The sequence below is a fragment of the Otolemur garnettii genome, unplaced genomic scaffold (genome assembly GCF_000181295.1).
Source record: "Otolemur garnettii isolate 467f Iridium unplaced genomic scaffold, OtoGar3 scaffold00098, whole genome shotgun sequence".
Taxonomy (NCBI): domain Eukaryota; kingdom Metazoa; phylum Chordata; class Mammalia; order Primates; family Galagidae; genus Otolemur; species Otolemur garnettii.
The window spans coordinates 6207948-6224252 of NW_003852493.1; the positions used below are offsets into that span (position 1 = coordinate 6207948).

At 40.3% G+C, this 16305-nt stretch overlaps 1 non-coding gene across 1 annotated transcript; it reads right to left on the minus strand.

Moving 5' to 3' along the window:
• Nucleotides 1–6422: 6422 nt before the first annotated feature.
• LOC111727234 lies at nucleotides 6423–6529 on the minus strand. Its single transcript, XR_002774834.1, has one exon. It is a non-coding gene; the product is annotated as a U6 spliceosomal RNA (small nuclear RNA).
• Nucleotides 6530–16305: the final 9776 nt, after the last annotated feature.

A 16305-nucleotide genomic window follows, 5' to 3' on the forward strand; every position in this document is an offset into this window, starting at 1 on the left:
TTGAGTTAGGTCTAAGGGAGCAAAAATCAATATTAAACTGTAATGTGGGGAGGGCCAGATGAGGGCTTCTATTTTTTTCTCTTCCTGCTTTAAGTTAGGGCCTTGATCTAAAACAAACAGATGAGGTACTGTGTTTATTTAGAGGCTCTCCAGAGAGAACTATAACATTTACCACATGTTTTGCTATTTTCAGTGACCTTTACTATCAGAAAATGTTCTTGTTACTATTATTAAACTGTTACTCAGTCTAAAAATTAAGTAATTACCGCACTCTTAAGATTGAGAGTATTCTGATATCAAATCTGGACCTAATAAGAGCTTAGAGTGGAAATAGGATGTTAATGTGTTTTCTGTACAACAACATTGTTTAGAAAAATGAATAGGAAAAAATTTCATTTTACAATAGTAACAAAACTTTAATGATCAACCTAAGAAGAAATGCCCAAGCCTTGTACTGAAGATAATGATAAAACTTTACTGAAGGACTTGGAAGAATACTTGACTAAATGGGAAGAGATACTGTATTCTTGAATAGGCTGATTTATTATCTTTTAAAACTGACTTGTTCTTCCGTAATTATCTATGCATTCCATTCACTCCCTAATGCAAGACTAATTATTTTTAAAAAGCTTTTATTTTTAGGTTCACAGCAAAATTGAGCGGTAGGTACAGAGATTTGCCCTCCTACCTGCACAGCCTCCCTACCAACATTCCCCGCCAGAGTGGTACACTTGTTACAATCAGTGAACTATATTGACACGTTATAATTACCCACAAGTCATAGTTTACGTTGGGGTTCACTCTTGGTGTTGCGCATTTTATGGGTTTGGATGAATGTTTAATACATGCATTCACCATTATGGTTTTATGCAGAGTATTGCTTTAAAAATGCTGCCATTTAAAAAAAACAACATAAAATTGACTTCAAAATTCATTTGAAAGAGAAAATAATTAAAGGAAGTCAAAGAAAATTGGAAAATGTGGGTCACATGCTTTGAAGTAGTTGAGCCTGCTTCACACGCTGGGGTTCCAGCTGTGGGAGAGGCTGGAAGAGTGTTTGGACTTCCTAGCTTCTACAGGGCAGCGTGCATGGTGTTGATGATTCTTTAGCTGCAGACATTGGATCAGTTTCCTGCCCTTCAAAAACTAATGAAGCACAGATGCTTAGTACAGATCATTTTAATGGTGACCACTTACTACATAGCAAATAAATGGCTCAGCCAGTGTTTTGTTGTTGTTGTTGTTGTTTTAATTGGACTTTAAGAACTCAAACAATTTTGTCTAACATCTATGATATAATTAAAGCTCAGAGTTGGTGGTGTTTTTTCCTTTGAATTCTGGAGATTTGGCCTCTGGAAGCATTAGATGGGCAAGGCCTTTTGCCCTCCTTGGAGAGGTCTGGTCTCTGTCCCTTTTCCAGTCTTGAATTTATACTGTTTTGCCCTAACCTCTAGTTATTTGGTATTGGTGCAGAAGTAGGTTCAAGTTGAGGCAGAAGAGCTAAGTTCAGCGAACTTTTTAATTGTGGTATGCCTCAATTAAAATGTAGACTGATTAAGGAGTGGTACCTTTATGTGCCAAAAATAGTAACTTTTTATTAGTCTTTTCCCTTTCATTTTAATTATTTGTGTCCTTTTTTCAGCAGGGGGGGGTTAGTTTGAAGCAACTTATTAAAAAAGCCATTTGACCTTTACCTTTCCATCATTAAAACCCAGGCGGTTGGCTGAATAAACTTGTAATGATGTTAATTAAGGCATCGGATAGTCTCTAAGCCTGTGTGTATACTGAATTAATCTGTTAGCTCTGCATCTCATTCTTCACTTTGAATTTGGTGTAAGAGGAAGCTGTTTGCCTCTAAAGTTTAAAAGCCATTGATGTGATTGTTAAACTTGGTATTTTAAGCCATTCCAGGCTGAAGTCTGGCTTGCAGTGTTACCTTCTAAAAATGCCTCAGTACAAACGATGCTTTGTTTTATGCGGAAAATATGAAGCTGCTTTTGATTATTCTGTGCTGCCATTGCCCATTTTCTGTGGTTGTAGACTATTATTTAGGAATTTGGTGCAGTAAGTTGTCTTGCTGAGCTATGGATATTTGGTATCTTCTTGGTAACAGACTCCAAAAATGTTTCCCAAGCAACAAAACAAGCAGAAATAGTTTAGCTTAAAGGTATTGTATTTCTCTTTACCAGGAGATTTAAACAAATTCTGTAAAATATTAGGGCACGATTTAAACAGAATGGAACCAAGCTGGTTTTTAATAGGGGCAGGAATGCTGTTTGTTCCCTTTCATTTGATCACTTTTTTTCTTTGGTGTTTGTCTTTGTTGTTCCTTGTGAGTGTCACAAAGTCAAGGAAAAATGCAGACTTTGGCATTAGAGGAGGCAGGTTCAAAACCCAGCCTGATCACCTTCCATTTAACTTGAACTTGGACCAATTTTCTTAACTTTGATAAACCACCTTAGGAGGGATGTTGTCAGGGTTAAATAAGAGAATCTTTCTGCAAAAGCATCCTAGCTTGCGATTTAGCTTCTGCTAAATACCCAGTGTATCTTTTCTTTCTTGAGAAAACTGTATGGTACCTTAAAGAATAAACAAAATTGCTTTTTAAAGTTCTTGTTTTTTTTTTATTTACATATTTTTATTTGGAAATGTTTATATCAGTACAGTGAAACTAAATGTTCAGCATGGGATGTCAGCAGTTTAGATATCATCAATTTATTATAAAAGAGAGACATGGAAATTACATGATACAAAATTTCAGAACTTCAGTAGAATGGGCGGCTTCATGTCAACGCCGTTTCAGTAGTGATTTATTTCAGTCTACACACTTTCCAAGAATGTCACCATCTCTAAGAAATAATCCTTGTCATCTAGAACTACTTTAGTGCCTCCATATTCTGGGAGTGAGGTGAGAAAAGTAAAAAGCAGTTCCGGAAAGTCTGTCCTGGCCACCCTGTGTAGGCCTCAGCCAAACCGCAGGCGTTTCTGTTGTCTGCGTGTTTCTCCCCGGACATACTCGGGGCCTAGATTGTAATCTATGATGTTGTGTCTCATTCTTTATTTTATGACCCTCACTCTCTGTCTTATGACCCTCACGAGCACTCCCACCCTGAAAGGTGAATAAAAGAGAGGCAAGAGATTGAGTCAGGGGGCTCAGTTTTGGGAAACACGCTGGTGTTCCGAGTACCCCCGGCCGAATAAACCCGCTTCCTCTAATCAACTGGTGCCTGGAGTCTTCTGTCTGCGTTGGTTTCCTGCTACAGGAGAAGAACTTTATCTCCAACTTTCACACTAACTGGTTGAATCTCTCCACCCTTTCCTTTAGAACCTGACCCAACAGCCACTGCTGTTGCTTGCAGTACTTTTCCTTGAGATTTTTCTGGAAGCATAATGCCTCCTTTGGTTACAGTTTCGGCTGCGCATCTTTCAACCAATACTCGATCAAAGAGTGGAAGAAACTTTCTAAATGCTTGTCCTGCCATGGCTCCCACCTCCGTAGCCACCACTCTACTCTCACCGCGCCGCTGCAAGGAGAGCTCTTGTTCCTTTCTAATAGAAGAAAAAGCAGAACTGATCTCAGCAAATACTCTGGCATCTACGTTGGGTGCTATAGGCTCTTCTCCCACCTTTATCTTTTCCCCAGTAACATGCTCATAGGTGGTTATAATGGTTTGAGATCTTGTCTGGGGTCTTCATAGATCATAGAACTGGCTGATAGCAGGGCCAAGAGCCTGGAAACAAACTCAAGGTTAAGGATAGAAGAGAGCCATCTGCACACTGCTTTCTTCCTGATGATTGACTGTGCCTTTGTCTCCCTTCCCGAAATCGAACAAATTATGTTGATATGTATTTTCTTTGGAGCCCTTCTCCCACCACAGCAGATTTTCTATATAACTTTAGATATATAGAGAACTTCTTTCCAAGTACCAGATGTTATAAATATTTATATGTAAATTTATTTATTCATTCACTTTGTCACCCTTGGTCACCAGTGCTATGCCTTCATAGCTTACAGCAACCTCAAACTCCTGGGCTCAAGAGATCCTTTTGCATCAGCCTCCCAAGTAGCTGGGACTACAGGCACCGACCACAACACTTGGCTAAAACTATTTTTATTTTTGATAGTAAGTTGGAAATCAGGGTGCCAGCATGGTTAGGTTCTGGCGAGAACTCTTTTCTACCTTGCGAATGGTTGCCCCCTCTATGTGTTCCCGCATGGCTGGGAGGGAGAGACTGCAGACTCTGGTATCTCTTATGAAAGTGCTAATCTCATCATGAGGGCCCCAGCCTCGCAGTAACCATCTAGTGTGGTCCCATGCTAATCTAATTATCCCCACAGGCCCTAGGTCTCAAATTCCTCACATTGGGGAGTTAGGGCTTCAACATTATGAATTTTGAGGGGACATAATAGAACCATGGTACTTTATTTTCATTATGTATGTAATACTGTATTTTTTTTGAAGACAGAATCTCAAGCTGTTGCCCTGGGTAGAGTTCTGTGGCGTCATAGCTCATGGCAACCTCAGACTCCTGAGCTTAAGTGATTCTCTTGCCTCAGCCTCTCAAGTTGGGACTACAGATGCCCACCACAATGCCCGGCTATTTTTTGTTGTTGTTGTTGCAGTTGTCATTGTTGTTGTAGCTGACCAGGGCCGTGTTCGAACCCGCCAACTTCCATATATGTGGCTGGTGCCCTGCCCACTGAGCTACAGGCACCGCCCTGTATTCCATTGATTGTAAAACACACCATTTTTTTCTGTATTGCTAAGGAAGAAAAAACTGCTGTCAGCTAAAGTGCACAGTATTTTATCAGTTAGAATGCTTGTTATAGTTAAGATTTCCTTTTCATAGACTAGTGATATTTTAAAAGGGCAAAGGAAAAATATAAACTATCTTAGTTTTTTCTTTATCCTTGTATTTTCCAAATTTTCTATAATGAGCACATACATATCGGGCATTGGTTCAAAGACGAATTCCCTTTACTTCTCTGAAGTAGTTTAAAGTGCCCAGTATTTTATTGTATCAGGATGCTGTGGTTTTATTTTTTCTACCATTATATGAATTTCTGATTATTTGAGGAGTATATATGCTTAGGCATGGGATTAATAGTGAAAGGAAATGGAAATGAACTTTTTATAAGCTCTTAATGCCTCTTGCCAAATTGTTTTCCAGAAATGCTGAATTGGTCGCCACCTGTATAAGCAGCATGTGAGCATGCCTGTTTGCATGATTTTTTCTTATTTATTTATTTGGTTTTAGATACAGAGTCTTACTTTGTTGCCCTCGGTAGAGTGCTATGGCGTCACACCTCACAGCAACCTCCAGCTCTTGGGCTTAGGCGATTCTCTTGCCTCATAGCTGGGACTGCAGGTGCCTGCCACAATGCCCGGCTGTTTTTTTTTTTTTTTTTTTTTTTTTTTTTTTTTTGAGACAGAGCCTCAAGCTGTCCCCCTGGGTAGAGTGCCATGGCATTACAGCTCACAGCAACCTCCAACTCCTGGGCTCAAGCGAGTCTCCTGCCTCCACCTCCCAAGTAGCTGGGACCACAGGCGCCCGCCACAACGCCCGGCTATTTTTTGGTTGCAGCCATCATCGTTGTTTGGCGGGTCCGGGCTGGGGATTCGAACCCGACACCTTAGGTGTACGTGGCTGGCGCCTTAGCCGGTTGAGCTATAGGCGCCGAGCCGCCCGGCTGTTTTTTGTTGCAGTTTGGCCTTGACCAGGTTCGAACCCTCCACCCTGGGTATGTGAGGCCAGCTCCCTACTCACTAAGCCTCAGGTGCTGCCCTGTTTGCATGATTCTTATGCGTATTGGGTGTGTTGTGGATTCTAATAATCATTGCCAGTTTTGTAGGTTAAAACATGCATGTCATTGTTTTTAATCAGCATTTCTTTGAGGTCAGTAAACCTCTTTAAGTATTTAGTGCTCATCTCTATTTCCTATTCAATGATTTCCTTATCTTTTCATGCCCTTGTACATTTTTTCTGTTGGGGATATGAGAGGCTTAATAATCTGGGTTTTGCCTTTCCTCGTGTGGCTGTTGGGGCGTAGTAGTGGGGTTTTTATAGAAAGTCACTCAGGGAATTTTCATTGAAGTCACTAATGGTGAAATTGCCTGTGTTAGGTGGATAAAAGTGTCTGCATTGCTAAATACCATATTTGTGCTGAGGCTAGAGTTTCACTATTCTGATTGGCTTTATATTCAGTAACTTAATAGAGAAACCAAAAATAACTATAAAACCAACTAGAATGAGTCATCAGGTTGTCCAAAGCCTCTGCGCATAGCCAAAAAGTCAAGATATGCTGGAAGCCTGACTCTGGCGAGTTCCTAACAGCAGACTAGGTCGGTTCCAGTAACATCTTCTTAGTAAATTGTCATATTCGTTTTTTTTTTCTTTTTAACATTTTTATTTCTTTTTTACAAAATATGGAATGCTCCATGAATTTGCATGTCATCCTTGCGCAGGAGCCATGTTAATCTTCTCTGTATCGTTCCAATTTTAGTATATGTGCTGCCAAAGCAAGCACTCCCTTTTTTTGTTTGTTTTTTTTTTTTTGAGACTAGAGTCTCACTATGTTGCCCTTGGTAGAGTGCCATGGCGTCACAGCAACCTCCAGCTCTTGGGCTTAAGTGATTCTCTTTCCTCAGCCTCCCAAGTAGCTGGGACTACAGGTGCCCACCATAACACCTGGCTATTTTTTGTTGCAGTTGTCATTGTTGTTTAGCTGGCCTGGGTCGGGTTCGAACCTGTCAGCCTCAGCGTATGTGGCCAGTGCCTTACCCACTGAGCTCTGGGCACCACCAAAATCTTCATATGCTTTTTTTTTTTTTTAATCATTATTCAGGGCATGTTGTATAAAAATTGTCATATTCTTAAGTGCAAACTTTTTTCCATGCCTGCATACTCTTGGACTATTATGTATAGGGATTCTTTTCCAAACTGAGATAAAGGAATTACATTTTCAAGTTTTAGATCTAGAATGATTTTATAAATTTAGTTTCTTCATTTTTTGAGGAACATTTGGGAAAAGAGGCATTGAACAACTGCCCAAAGTCATATAGCTAGTTAAAGTAGTGATGGGGTGAAAGTGTAGGGTTTTTTCTTTTTTACTCTTACCCCCTTTTTTACTTTCTTTCTATAACTCAAGGAACAAATTACAGTTTCGATTGCAAATGAGTTATTTGTACCACTGGCCACTCTGGCTGGCCTTCTTTTTTTATCTCTTGGAAAACATCTCTATTCCTGAGGTGGAGGATAATAGATTTTCTTTATTTATAATTCCTCTCTTGGGGGAGGCTTATTTTGATTATTTTTTTTCTTTTTCCCAGAAGGATTGTTTCTGAGATTCGTACTTGGTCTTAATCTAAACTCAGAGTCACTGTGTAATATCAATAATTGTTTGCATCTTAAAATTAAGTTCTGTTTAGTATTCTTGCGACTGCTATAAATCCATCCTTTTCTGAAAACATTTGTTTTGGTAAAGCCATTCCAACTCCATAAATGTAATAAATAGCTAAATATAGTGCATAATTATAGAAAAGCTATATGAGGGTATTAAAGAAAAAGAATCAACATCATCCATCATCTTATTTGTTCTTTTCTTCCCTTTCACTCCCCAAAGGCAATTAATGTTAAGTTTCTTATCTGATCTTTCTAAATACTTGCCGTGGATGTATGTGCATATGTTACTATATCTATACATCTTCAGATCCTTCAGGTCTCACATATTCTTTACCATGCATTTTATTCTGGAAACAACTAGGCTGTTGGAATGCGTTTTTAAGTGTTTTTCATATTAGCAAATGCCAGTATATTGACTTCTAAAATGTAGCTCAGGATAACATTGGATGGGGATACTGTAACTTAGTTTATTATTCCCCTGTTGATGGACACTTAAGTTGTATGTTTTTTTGTTACTCCATTTCATTTCTAGAGTGAAACTCCTTGTGCATAACTGCCTATGCTTTCATAGACTAATGGTAAGAAATACTATTGAGTAACAAGTTTGTTCACTTGTAATTAATTTGTCAAATTGTCCTTTGGAAAGGTAGTATTAAATATAACTCCCCCAGCAATATATGAACATACTCGGTTATTCAATCCTTACCAACCTAGATTATGATCAGTCTGTTTCGTCTTCACCAGTATGATTTGTTGTTATTAATGATGCAATTCTTAATTCAAACACACTTCTGTAGGTTTATTGTTTATTTGAAACTATACTACCTGGCTTTGCTACACAGTTTACTGGCTGTGTGAATTTAGACAAGTTACTAAACCTTTCTGTGCCTTATGGTTTACTAAGGAAGATTAAATGAATTAATATTCATGAAGTGCTTAAACCTTTGCTTGGCACATAGTGTATGTCATGTAAGTATTTATCAAAAATACATAAAAATTTGAATTCTTTAGGGCAGTGCCTATGGCTCAAAGGAGTAGGGTGCTGGCCCCATATGCCTTATGGAGGTGGTAGGTTCAAACCCAGCCCCCAGCCAAAAACCACACACAAAAAAAAAAATTGAATTCTTTAATCTGCCTGTTTCTTTACCTATTTTTTTGTAGGGTTCTGTAGCTATCTTAATGTTTTGGTAAGTGGTTAACTGTGGATTACTTACTAAAGTTCTGAGCAAGGCAAACATATGTGTTCTCTTTAATGTTGAGTTATAAAGCCTAAAAAGATTCATCTAAGTCATCTTTCATTTTTGATAAGATTAAGTGAAGGATTTTGTATTAATTCTATAAGTTCAGCGTTGAAAACTGAGAGGTTACAAATCATTTTTTCAGGGAGGTCAGCTCTCTTTATTTCCCTGCTTTGTGTGTGAGTTTTGATTCTACTAATCTGATTAAACCTCTTAGAGCTACATCCTTAGCTTTAAGATTCTGAAGATTAGAGCTCCTGGAGCGTTCCCCCTGCCTTTCCATCCATTAAATTGTTACTATGGTTATTGGACTCCCTACACAGTACCTCAAATCCTTTCTGATTTATGGGAGCAGCGTCTTAAAGATGAATAAGAACTCTGTTGGGTTGGTTTCAAAAATCTTAAGAGTCCCAGTCTGAATGTGCCTGCAGTTCTCTTTGAACAAGCTAAGTTTCATTTTTTTCTGAACTTCAGTTTTCTTGCCTATAAAATGAAGGTGATTCTCTCTCTTGTGTGTCAGATAGTAGTTATGAGGGGCGAATGAAATGTAGTCTTTTTAAGAATTTCAAGTATGCTAACATTGAAGATTGGGAATTTTTTTAAAAACACATAATACTTGGTTGTCAGAATGCCCATTAAGTAAGGCAAAATAAAGTATATTTGTGCAAATATTTAAACTTACATCAGGAGGTTTTGGTACTCAGATGTTATAGGGGAGAGATGAGATAGCTCTTTCTTATTCAAGACACTAAAAACCAGTAAGTAAGCTATACAGTTCACCAGGAAGTGAATTCTCTGGAGAAAATATGATAGTACCTACGGAAAGTTGTTTTTTATTGAGCATTTACCGTGTATCAGACAGTGTGGTAAATTACCTCACATAATCAACAGCTTATTATCTGAGGTGAAAAAACTAGGTTAAGACTATGTAGTGACTAAGGGGTAAGGCCAGAATTTGAACCTGTATTTCTATCCACACATCTCTGAGAAACCCCATGTCCGTGCATAGTATAGCTGCCAGGTTGTCTGGGTTCAACTCAAGTTGGGTACAGCCTGTGGTATTTCCATTTCTACATCTGTTCAGTGGGGATAATAACAGTATCTATTACTTTTCATTGTTGTGAGGATTAAATGAATTATACTACTGAGAACAGTGCCTGGGTGATTGCAAGCATTTCATAAATGTTTGCTTTTGTTATAACTTACGGTAATTCTACATGATTCTTGCTTTTCTTCTCCTTTCGAAAATGGTCCAGACAGTGACCCTTGCTCATTCTGTCTGGCAGGTGGAGGAAAAAGCCATGGTGAGATCATAGGTGTGTCCTTAGCAGGGTGCTGTAGGGACAGTTGCTGTAATTAGTCTGGGAGGGTATGCATTTTCTAGGAGATGGGATGGGGCAGGGATATGAGGCCTAGGGGCAAGGATCTGAAGCTAGAAGTCTCTGTGTCTGCAAAGATGAGTATGCATTCAGAGCTGTTGTGCACACGTGATTTAGCATTGACCTCAACTTTATAAAAACAGGCTCTAGTATAGTACAGTGATTCCTAAACCTGGCTGGTTGACCTTGGCACTTGTGACTCAATACCCAAAGACCTACTCAGTCACTCAGCAGGGGTGGGGTTCAAGCATTTTTTTAAAAAAATGATTTTTTTTTTTTTTTTGAGACAAGAGTCTCACTCTATTGCCCAGTTGTAGAGTGCCACGGAGTCATAGTTCATAGCAATCCTAAACTCCTAGACTCAAGTGATTTTCTTGCTTCAGCCTCCCAAAAAGAGATGGGGAGGCTGGTATCAACTCCAGAGCTCAAGCAGTCTACCTGCCTTGGCCTCCTAGAGTGGTAGGATTACAGGCATGAGCCACTGTGCCCAGCGTATGATTTTTAAATGGTTAGCCACGTTTGGGAACTGTTGATTCCTGTGTCTCCACACCCCAGCCAGCTTTAGGGGTCCTCAGACTTTTTAAAGAGGGGGCCAATTCACTGTCCCTCAGACCATTGGAGGGCCTGACTGTGGGTCCCGGGACGAGTTGGCTGCTAAGCAGGACAGGCAGCAGTGGCAAAAACACCCAGCGGGCTGGATAAATGTCCTAGGTGGGCCGCAGTTTGAGGACGCCGGAGCTAGGTAGATGTACATGTGTGTGACTCTTAAAAACTCTTAGGAGGAGAGTCCCTCATCCCCTATTAAACCCTGTTCTTGGCCAGCGTGTAGAAATAAACATGAAGTACGGAAACAAAAGCAGATAAGTGAAAGGGTTCCATTACAGATATAACAAGGGGACAATCCTTTTGATCCAAGCAATTTGTCAGTGCATTTTATTTGGTTCTTGTTTTTATGCCGATTCCTTGTCAACATTTGTTTGTTCTCATGTTTATACTTGCAAGTTAGATATATAAAAGTACTAGCTATTGGATATAATTTTGACGTTTAATTTTTATGACACTTTATAGAAACTGTGAGAGGGCTTTTGTCCAAGAGTGCTGCTCGAAGAATGAATGAAGTAACTCACATTCCATTTTATATTTGAGAATTCATGATTAGAGTGGAATGTTAATATGGTTAGCTGCAGTGAGACAATATTGACACTGTTGCTAAGATATTTTACTAGACATATCATTGAGGCTGCTATTTTGAAAACTGAGCAATGATTTTTTTTTTTTTTTTTTGGTGGTGATGGTGGAGTTAGGGATATAGCAAATAAAATACATAGGATGTTATATACAAATAAGATACAGAAAATGCAGTCACCTCATCTCTCCCCCACTCCTCAGTGCAGATTGAGGAGGACCTTGTTAAATAGCCACTTGTACACAGTTGATTTAATTAGCTGCTTTCTAGAATATGAACTGAGTTGGTTGCATTGCATTTGGGGGCATGTTCTTGTGGAGAAGAAACTTTAAGTGCTGCTTAGAAACTCTGAGGTATTTTTCTCCAAAATATTTATAGATCACATTTTCCTTGTAAAGAGTTTAAGTAAGATAAATGGTAGCAGCTCCCTTTTATTCTCTCCCTTTTCTCTTGCAGTGAGGCCTGTTGGCAGACAGCTTTGCTGACAGGACTGCCAGGGTTTGGATTTGAGTAGTTAGTGAGGGGGTGGTGTACTGGTTATGGTATTGTTCTAAGTCTTTTTTCCCCTCCGCTTATTTTTCCACCCCCAAAATGTCAGCATGTCCAATATGACAGAATGTTCCTGATGATTATCATTCAGAGAAACGTGACTTGCTAAATTATCTGTGGATAAGTCAGAATTTCTTAAGCACTGAGCAATGCTCCATGCTCAGGGTGCCTGTTGGTTGGGGAATCCACTACCTGGGATGACAGTGCAGTGTGATCCTGGGATTGAGAGTTCTAAGTCTGGAGTCAGACTGTCTGTGTTCAGATCCACCTCTGTGGCTGTGGGATCCCAGGCACAAGCTCTCCCCCACAAACCTTAGTTTCCTCATTGAAACCAGGGTACAGTGACAGCATCTACTTCAAAAGGAAGAGGGTGAATATGTAAGTTCATGTACTTCTCTGGTTGGTTTGTCCCCACCAAAACCCATGCTGGAATTTGATCTCTAGTGGCAGTGTTGGGAGCGGGGGGAGCCTAGGGGCGGTGTTTGGGTTATGGGAGCAGATCCCACGTGAATGGCTTGGTTCAGCTTTTTCCATAGTGAATGAATTCTCCCTCTGGTGAGATGGGATTTGTTCTCACTGCAGTGGGTTAGTTCCCAGGAGAGTGGTGGTATGAAAGCCAGGGTGCCCCTCAGGTTTTCCTCTTCGTACATGTCCATGATCTTCATCATTTTATGTAAAGCAGCACAAAAGCCCGCTCCTCTCCAGATTCCAGGGCCATGGCATTGAATTTCTCAGCCTGCAGAACCATGATCTTAAATAAACCTCTCTTGTTTATAAATTGCCTAATCTCAGGCATTCTTTTATAGCAACACAAAATGGACTAATACATACATGTATGTAAAGAGCTCAGCACCATGTCTGGCACACAAAGTAAGGCTTAATAATTGCTAGCTTGGCCAGGTAGGGAGGGCTTGTGCCTATAATTCTAGCATTCTGGGAGGCTGAGGCAGGTGGATTGCTTGAGCTCAGGAGTTCCAGACTAGCCTAAGCAGTCTCTGAACAGACTCTGTCTGTACTAAAACCAAAAAAATCATCTGCGTATGGTAGCAGGTGGCTGTAGTCCCAGCTCCTTGGAAGGCTGAGGTAGGAGGATCACTTGAACCCAGGAGTTGGAAGCTGGTATGAGTTAGGGCTAGGCTGATGCTTCTCCAGCCTGGGTGACAGAGCAAGACTCTGCCCTCCCCCCCCCAATAAAAAATTTTGATAGTTTAATCATTATTAGGGCAGATACTTGTAATGGGTATACATATATAGTTAAGACAGAACTCAATATAAATCCTGACATACTGCTCAGGTACTTACTTAACATAAGTTTGAAGGTAAGCGATCTCTGGCGGTAATGGCTGGGTCTCCATCAGTAGGTGAGATGGAGAATGGCTGTAGGAGCCAGATACCCCGTTGGGTAGTCATGGTCCCCTGGGCTGCCTCGGTGCACCTTTCCCTGGGTACCATTGACAATAGCTGTACCATGTGGAGCATGCAGGTCCTACCATTGTCATTTCTGACGTTAACCTCAAGGTTCTGTGAGAAAAGTGAGTTATCTGTTATGACAAATTTAGAGGGTATATTTGGGTTGTTTGGAGAAAGTTTAATGTTAAGAAAAGCATTAATTGCTTCAGACCGGACGTTGAAGGCAGGGAGACCACAGTATAGATGGCTGGCTCAGTGAGGTTCCTTAGAAATGTGCCACAGTCCCTGGGGGGAGGCACTGGATCTTGGGCCGTGCCGTGGCTGCAGGGGGCAGCCAGTCCAGAATTTCATTGTGAGAACAGTCAACATGGAAGACCCCCCGACATCAGTGAGACCTGGATATAGGCAGGTCTGCGGCAGGTGGATTGAATTTATAGTGGCCACAGCTCAGGGTGCCTGGAAAAAGGAAGAGTAAGTGCCCTCTTTCCTGGGAAGAGGACTCAGGAAAGCAGGAATCTCAGGAAGTTGACAGCTGTCCAGTGGAGTAGCTTGCTGGGGAGGGTAATAGGAGATGGATACCCAGTGTCTTTTATCTTAAAAAAATAGTCTCTTTTAATTATGAAAGTGTTAGAATGTATATCAAACTGCAAATCTAAAATAAAAGGAAGGGGAAAAAACCAGATTTCCACCCCCTTAAAAATAATCGCAGTCAGCATTTTATTGAGTTTCCTTCTAGTTTGGGGGTTGTGTGTCTTACTTTTCCATTATCATCACACAGCATACAAAAGATTGCATATACTGGCTTACATATTTGTCCACGTGATTTTTAAAAAATGGTGACCATATGATAAACTCTGATTTTTCTTTTTTTGTAATTTCAGTTCCTTGGCAATGAAGACGGTCATTGTGGTGTTCTGTGCTGGTCTATTTGTTTAGAGGGATGGGTGGGGGGTAAAGAAAACCTTCCCTGTCTTGTGTCCTGGTCAAGTTAAAAAAAAAAAAAAGTGAGGTATTATCAGAATTCTGGCAGGACAGTGCCGTTTATTGTTTTCAGAGGTTGCCAGATAAGGTGAGAGATTCTTTTTGCACTCTGGGGTAAAACCATGGTTCAAAAACCACACTTTCTGCAAGAGAAGTGAGAAGTAAAAGAGAGACAGTTGAGTGAAGTGCAAGAGGGCCAGCATAGGGTTTTCATAGAGTTGATTGCATTTAAAAAAAACACAAATGTTCTCACTGTCAAGTAGTTAATTTTGAGTCGTTAGTAGCCTTTTTTTTTTTCCTTCAGAAGGACAAATAGGTTGTGCATTTTCTTAGCCTTTGGGAAGTGTTTTTTTTTGGGGGGGGGAGTTGACATGATTTATAATAGAAAACTTAGTGCAGTTTGAGATTTGGTCATGCTTTTCATTCCCTTAGGTATTGTATAATAGATGTTGCTCTTTTGACTGCTGGCTTTGAATGTTGTAGGTGGAATTGTGTTCCTAGAAAAGGGACGATGAAGTCCCAACCCTGGACACCTGTGAGAACCACCCTGTTTGGAAATGGGGTCTTTGTAGATGTACCCAGGTTTAGATGAGGTCACACTGGATTGGGGTGGGCCCTAATCTAGTATGACTGTTGTCCTTAGAAGAGAGAGAAGGCCATGCGATGATGTAGGCAGAGATGTGAGTGATCAGTCTGTCTGCCAAGGAATGTCAACAGTTGTGGGCAGCCCCAGAAACTCAGAGAAAGGTGTGGACTAGACTCTGCCCTAGAGGCTTCAGAGCGATCACGACCCTGCCTGACACCTTAATTTTGGCCTTACAGCCTCCAAATAGGTGAGGAAGTAAATTTCTGTTGTTTTAGGCCACCTGGTTTGTGGTACTTTGTTATAGTAGCTCTAGGAAACCAACATAAGATGTCTGAGTACAGCCAGGTTCTGGTTCCTTTCACCATCTCTATGGTTTTGTCTCCTATTAAGTACTTTAAAAATACTTATCAGGATGCCTGTGATAATTTGTAAGTTTTTATTTTATTTGTTTCTATTTTTTGAGACAAGAGTCTCACTCTGTTTCTGGGTAGAGTGCCATGGCGTCATAGCTCGCAGCAAACTCAAACTCTTGGACTAAAGCAATCCTTATGCCTAAGCCTCTGAGTAGCTATAGGTGCCTGCCGCAGTGCCCACCTACGTTTTCTGATTTTAGTAGAGACTGTCTGTCCTCTTGTTCAGGCTGGTCTCAAACTCCTGAGCTTAGGCAATATACCTGTCTCGGCCTCTCAGAGTGCTAGGATTATAGGCATGAGCCACTGCACCCGGCCTGATTTTGTAAGTTCTTTAAAGCATTAGTTCATCTCATCCTTATTTCTTCACAGGAACACCTTTTATTTTCCATATCTATAACCTTTTCTCACATGGTTACATTTTTGCCCCTTCCCTCTGCATTTTAGGGAAACTTGCCCAAGCTTATTCTATTCATCGTTGGCTAGATTTTTTCTTTAGTGTTAATTCTACTTTGCTGCTGGATATATGGGTCATGATTTTGTTACTGTTTTTAAAATTTCTTTGCTTTTCTTCCTTAATAGTCTATGGCATAAATATATAGTATAGCACATTTTGGTCTATAAGACTAAGATCATAAAAGAAACCCCCTATAAAGGATCTAGAGGCCATGCCATCTTATGTTCTATTGAGGTTGCTGAGCAGTTTAATTTTGGTCTGTGGTCTTCTTTCTTTGACTCTTCACAAAGACGTTCACTTTCCTTTCACTAATAAGCTGTTTTCTCAGTCCCCCATCATTGATTATATGGCTTGAGGGAGGCTTATCATGAAAAGAGAGCTAATCGGCTAGGTATTACTGATCCAGATCTGTTGGTGCCTGTTGGTAGGCATGGGGTGGAGATGTAGAGGCAGGCTCTAGGGTGAGGGATTCACATCTTCACCCGCATGGTGGGGTAGGCTCCGATGTTTCATAGATTGCAGCATGGTTAGGCCACCCAGTGTTGTTGCAACAACAAAGGATGCTTCTTTGCCGTTCTTAAAATTATTAGAAATTTTTTCTTTTCTGACCATTCCTTTCTTTTGGTATAGTTTTTGCCCTTGTGAGTTTTTATCTTGTACTTCGTAGTTTCAAGTATTTCTTTCTTTCTTTCTTTTTTTTTTTTT